We start from the raw sequence: 6271 nt of genomic DNA, 5'->3' as shown, positions 1-6271 counted from the left end.
TAGGAGAAATAGTTGAGAGAGGATTAGAGAAAGAGTATAGAATGTCGTATTTTCAGATATTTCTGAGGAGAAGGGGGAAGGAAACCAACTCAGGGTTTATATTTCCAGAACTTTTTCAACACTGGGTTAACAAGACAATATGAGGGACAAGAGATATGAAAGAGTAGAAATGAATTAGGAAGGAAAGCACAGAATAAATGAACTGGCAGAAGAGAGAAAATGAGAGTGTTTTTCACTCACCAAATTTTATATCAAACTTCTGAAATACGACCTAGCACACACCAACATCACCTATCTCAGTCTTAGGCTTCTCATTCCTGATGGTATAGCAATTAGACTCACATATGTGACTTTTCTTCCTTCTTCCATCACTGGTATAGGATAGTGGATCAGGATCTGTACTGAGTAAGGTATGTACATGGTGGAAGTCATCCCTCAAATTCCCATGTTCTGGAGGTCCTCTCAGAGGCTGGAGGGCACTGAGATGTGGAGGAGGGCATGCGTGGCCCACTATCACTTTGCTCCTCCATGCTCCCCCACTGCTCAGGAGAGGATGCAGTCAGTGGGGGATGAAGGCGATCACTGTGTGTGCTGCCTCATATTTAATACGTATGCAAGATGTTAAAAGGGAAGGAGCTTGGGACCTTCTGTTATGGATGCATTGATTTTAAAAATTCTTTTGTTCCTCAATTCTTAATGTACATCCTTGTGCAGTATTTACACTCTCAGAATGCAGTCTGTATGTCAACTTGCCCCTAGGCCTAATTGTCCTTATAAAGAGCATGGATATTGAGGAAATCCTCCTTCTACCTCTATCTCAGCTTGTCAATCAGATGTGGCCAACACAGGGACTCATACAATCTTCTCCTTCTCCAGAAGTCATGACTTTCCAAGGTCCCTGGACCATTTTACTCCATTTCAGTGGCCTTCCAACAAGATTGCGAAGGGCAACTCAAATGTATCTTGTGTGGGTCCCTGTGGAAACACCCTTGCTACCAAACGAGAGTCATCAAATATTTACATCTGTGCTTTTTATTTTCAAAGCTCCCTCTTCCCAGATGAGACAGGCAGGGCTAATGAATCTTTCCATCTGGGAAGAAGGAACTCAGGAGGAGGAAAATAGAGAGGCATTTCCAGTGCTTTGCTTTAATCAACATCGTCCAAGGGTGAAAGGGAAGTTTCTTATACCTAACACGGCATTCAGAAGGGACTGAATGATTTCACAGGCAGAGCAAAGTGGGGAATTGGGAGGTGGCTGAGAAGAAGAAGGAAAGTCTCAGAGTCTGGTGGGAGAGGACAGAACTTTGAGATGTCTCCAAACTGAGACCTGTGAGTCCACCTATCAATGTGTATAAGCATCAGGCTCTTATAAGGGCAGCATCTGAGGGCCCTCCAGACTCTTTCAGAGGAGGCTTCTGTAGCTCCTTCAGGAGATCATATGATAGCTGACCACATTTTAAGCACTGGGTGAACCTGTCTCATTTGGTAGCCTTCAGCCCATCGCCAGACATATCTCATCAGTGTACCATACACTCCTTTCATCCCCATATGTCTTACTCTGTGAGTAAAAACTCCTTTCATGACAGCCAGAGGGCTGGTATTAGTGAGAAAGGAAAGAGGCCTTCTTCTTCTAATCTCTGCACCTCAGTGTTACTGGCTGAGAAATTCTTTCAGTCATCTTAAAATCTGGTCAGTGGTAAAACAGTTCCCATGCTGTCTTCTGTCCCAAATCACTGACTGAAAGAAAGAAAGTGAACGTGGCTGAGTCGTGTCCCACTCCTTGCGACTCCATGGACTGTCCATGGAATTCTCTAGGCCAGAATACTGGAGTGCGTAGCCTTTCCCTTCTCCAGGGGAATCTTTCCAACCCAGGGATTGAACGAAATTCTCCCGCATTGCAGATGAATTCTCTACCAGCTGAGCCACAAGGGAAGCCCAAGAACACTGGAATGGGTAGCCTATCCCTTCTCCAAGGGATCTTCCCAACCCAGGAATCAAACCGGGGTCTCCCGCATTGTGGGTGGATTCTTTACCAATTGAGCTATCAGGGAAGCCCAAATCACTGAGTAGTAGATGACAAATTTTTCTCACCTTTTTATACAGTTCATGGGATCCTCATGGTTAGTATACTGAAGTGGTTTGCCATTCCGTCCTAGAGTGGATTATGTTTTGTCAGAACCCTCCACTATGACCCATCCATGCTGGGTGGCCCTGCATGGCATCGCTCATCACTTCATTGAGTTATTCAAGCCCCTTCACCATGACAAGGCAGTGATCCATGAACGGGAAGGCTGGTGTGCTACAGTCCATGGGGTCGCAAAGAGTCAGACACAACTTGGCAACCGAACAACAGCTGACAAATTGGTTCTCTCCACTGGGGCATTTTTGAAAAAAGTTTTGTGAAAGATACTGCTCCTTGGACCTTGAGCACAGAAACAACATGAACCTGTAAGTTGGAAGAGTGTTCCCAGTTGAGGAAATACGCTAATGCTCAGGTTGTGAACTTACATGCAGAGTACATCATGAGAAGCGCTGGGCTGAAAGAAGCACAAGAGAGTTGGGCTATAAATAAAGCTGAGCACAGAATTGATGCCTTTGAACTGTGGTATTGGAGAAGACTCTTGAGAGTCCTTTGGACTGCAAGGAGATCCAACCAGTCCATCCTAAAGGAAATCAGTCCTGAGTGTTCATTGGAAGGACTGATGTAGAAGCTGAAACTCCAATACTTTGGCCACTTGATGCAAAGAGCTGACTCATTTGAAAAGACCCTGATGTCGGGAAAGATTGAAGGCAGGAAGAGAAGGGGACAACAGAGGATGAGATGGTTAGATGGCATCACTGACTCAATGGACATGAGTTTGGGTAAGCTCTGGGAGTTGGTGACGGACAGGGAGGCTTGGTGTGCTGCAGTTCATGGGGTCGCAAATAGTCAGAGAGAACTGAGCGACTGAACTGAAATGAACTGATGGGACAAGATGCCATGGTCTGTCCACAGTTCATCAGGCACTCTGTCTGTCAGATCTAGGCCCTTAAATCTATTTCTCACTTCCACTGTATAATCATTAGGGATTTGATTTAGGTCATACCTGAATGGTCTAGTCGTTTTTCCTATTTTCTTCAATTTAAGTCTAAATTTGTCAATAAGGTGTTCATGATCTAAGCCGCAGTCAGCGCCCAGTCTTGTTTTTGCTATCTGTATAGAGCTTCTCCATCTTTGGCTGCAAAGAATATAATCAATCTGATTTTGGTGTTGACCATCTGGTGATGTCCATGTGTAGAGTCTTCTCTTGTGTTGTTGGAAGAGGGTGTTTGCTATGACCAGTGCGTTCTCTTGGCAAAACTCTATTAGCCTTTGCCCTGCTTCATTCCACATTCCAAGGCCAAATTTGCCTGTTACTCCAGGTGTTTCTTGACTTCCTACATTTGCATTCCAGTCCCCTATAATGAAAAGGACATCTTTTTTGGATGTTAGTTCTGAAAGGTCTTGTAGGTCTTCATAGAACCGTTCAACTTCAGTTTCTTGAGTGTTACTGGTAGGGGCATAGGCTTGGATTACCGTAATATTGAATGGTTTGCCTTGGAAACAAACAGATATCATTCTGTTTTTTTGAGATTGAATCCAAGAACTGCATTTCAGACTCTTCTGTTGACCATGATGGCTACTCCATTTCTTCTAAGGGATTCCTGCCCACAGTAGTAGACATATTGGTTACCTGAGTTTAATTCACCCATCCAGTCCATTTTTAGTTCGCTGATGCCTGGAATGTCGACATTCATTCTTGCCATCTCCTGTTTGACCACTTCCACTTTGCCTTGATTCATGGACCTAACATTCCAGGTTGCTGTGCAATATTGCTCTTTACAGCATCGGACCTTGCTTCTATCACCAGTCACATCCACAACTGGGTATTGTTTCTGATTTGGTTCTATCCCTTCATTCTTTCTGGAGTTATTTCTCCACTGATCTCCAGTAGCATATTGGGCACTTACTGGCCTGGGGATTTCCACTTTCAAATTCCTGTCATTTTGCCTTTTCATACTATTCATGGGGTTCTCAAGGCAAGAATACTGAAGTGATTTGCTATCCCCTCAGGCAGTGGACCACATTCTGTCAGACCTGTCCACCATGACCTGTCTGTCTTGGATGGCCCCACATGGCATGGCTTAGTTTCATTGAGTTAGACATGGCTGTGGTCCATGTGATCAGATTGGCTAGTTTTCTGTAATTATGAACATAAAATTTAAAATTAAGGAAAAAAACCATAAAGACAGAGAACGGTTAGAGAAATGTTTCTCTCCTCACTCACTGGAAGCTTTGAAAAGTTGCTCACAGCTTTCCTCCTTCTCTGTCCCTTGTGCTCTCCTGGCTGTCTTCATTAGATGACCTCCCAGGGGTCCTTGGAAACCTGCTTTTCCTCGCCCCTAGTACCTCTGTGCCCGCTCGTTACTCACCGAGCTTTCTAAAGTTACACTCTTGTATATTTCTTTTCTGGGAAATATTTCTGCTGTAGAGAAAGATGTGAACATGATTGCCATAGTTTCGTTTTCATTTCCTAGGAACATGATTGCCATGGTTTCGTTTTCATTTCCTAGAAACGGGTTATCAACTATCATCTCCCCCCCCCCACCCCCCTCCTCCCACCGCCGCCCCAAGGAAGGTCTCAAGCCACAGGCTCTTATATTCTTTACTGCCTCCCATCCTGGGCGTCATTTCCCACGCAGGCTAGAGGTTTACCTGTCCTTGCTCTCTACTCTGTCTGCATTTGCCTGGACAAGGACAGTTCTCTGGAGTGTTCCTGTGCTAGGGGTTGCAGGGAGCAATTCACCAGACTGCATTTTCTGCTCACTTAGTGGAAACTTTCAGATCTGAGATCTGACCAGAAATATCTTTCCTCTTTTGATAGGTAAGTGGGCAAATTCTTTGTACTTGAAGTGATGGGATGCTGGCCTTTTGCTTGGAGGCCTGAAGGGCAAAGCTGGCTGGTGGAGAGCTGAGAGTTGGTGCAGAAGACCTGGTCGTCCTTCTCAGGTGGTCAAGAGAGTGAGTGACAAGCTGAGAACTGCCCGAGGCTAGGGCAACGATGATGGAAATAAGCAGAGTAACTGGATTCCAGATAGATTTGGGGAGGTCACAGGATTGTAGATGTGTAGATAAGAGAGAAAGACAATTATGTGGATGACCCCATGTGCAAACAAAGGGTGGCACTGACATTACCTGGAAGGGAGAAGACTATAGAAGGAAAGGGATGGGGACTTGAGTGAGGTTTGGCCTTGTTCAGTTCTTAAAGATCATCCTAGACACACAAGTGGGAGATGTTGTGTAAACAGTGGTATATGTGAGTGAGGTTAGGGAAGACTTCAGCACCTTCAGCACAGTGGTGGTGCTGGGCAACCTGGGACAGGATAAGAAGACCTAAATGGTGAATGTATGTGGAGTAGCATCAGGACTGAGCCTGTTTTAGGGGAGGCAATAATTTTCTTCTACACTTGTGAGTGCTTTGGGCTGGTCTCATAACTAAAATGATATGAGACAGATTCATATGTGAAAAAAACAAATTTAATTTTCTATGTTTGGGGACTCCAAATATATAACACACAGACATTCATGCAATTGATCCTTTTATGCCTTTTGGATTTCAGGAGAAAGGTAGGAGCCTAGGACTTCAAAGGGGAAAATCAATTTTAGAAAGATGTAAAAACAAATGTACGGTAAATGTTGGCCATGCCAGGCAGAGAGCAATGGGAAACAGAGAATGCTTTGATCAAATAGGCCTTGCTAAGTTTCCCCAAGTCTACTCTACCTAGCGCATACTCTGGAGGTATCTCTGGTGATAGCTCTCCTTTCTAGAATAGGCCCTTTCTCTAAATTCTTTAAGGCAGTTAAGGGGAAAGTAAAGCTCTTCTTGAGTCTTTGGTTTCTTAAAATTAGTTCTTCTAGATAACCCTAATGCCAAGGAGACTCATTTGGGGCCGCACATTTTGTTCCATTGCAACACAGACACACCCAATCTTAGATCTCAGCTTGCGGTGGGGAGGTGCAATCAAAACAAGTTTGGTCAGCACACTTTTTAAACTGCTTTAGTTTTTTAAAAAAAATGATATGGGGGCAGAAAAGGTTTTCCTCTACCCTTCTAAGTTCTTGTAGCTGGTCTAAGAATTAAACTGACATCAGATAGATCAACAGGGAGGGGAAAAAAGCAATATAATTACTATACATAGGTAAGGGGGTGGCTCTAGAAGAATATGAGACTCAGAGGCAATCAGGCAAGCA

General features: G+C 44.2%; 1 protein-coding gene across 2 annotated transcripts in view; it reads left to right on the top strand.

The window, feature by feature from the left end:
* LOC128050853 (T-cell-specific guanine nucleotide triphosphate-binding protein 2-like) overlaps positions 1-6271 on the top strand; it is a 35066-nt gene that overhangs the window by 15274 nt on the left and 13521 nt on the right. Inside the window, exon 1 of one of the 2 annotated variants that reach the window (XM_052643276.1) lies at positions 4782-4904. The exons of the other annotated variant lie outside the window; for it this stretch is intronic. The gene's annotated coding sequence lies outside the window, so the exon portion shown is untranslated. Of the gene's footprint in view, positions 1-4781; positions 4905-6271 lie in introns of those variants that run through there. 2 annotated transcript variants of the gene reach the window in all.

The sequence above is a fragment of the Budorcas taxicolor genome, chromosome 7 (genome assembly GCF_023091745.1).
Source record: "Budorcas taxicolor isolate Tak-1 chromosome 7, Takin1.1, whole genome shotgun sequence".
Lineage (NCBI taxonomy): Eukaryota > Metazoa > Chordata > Mammalia > Artiodactyla > Bovidae > Budorcas > Budorcas taxicolor.
The sequence above is the reverse complement of the archived record's forward strand: the minus strand, read 5'-3'. Positions and strand labels throughout refer to the sequence as shown.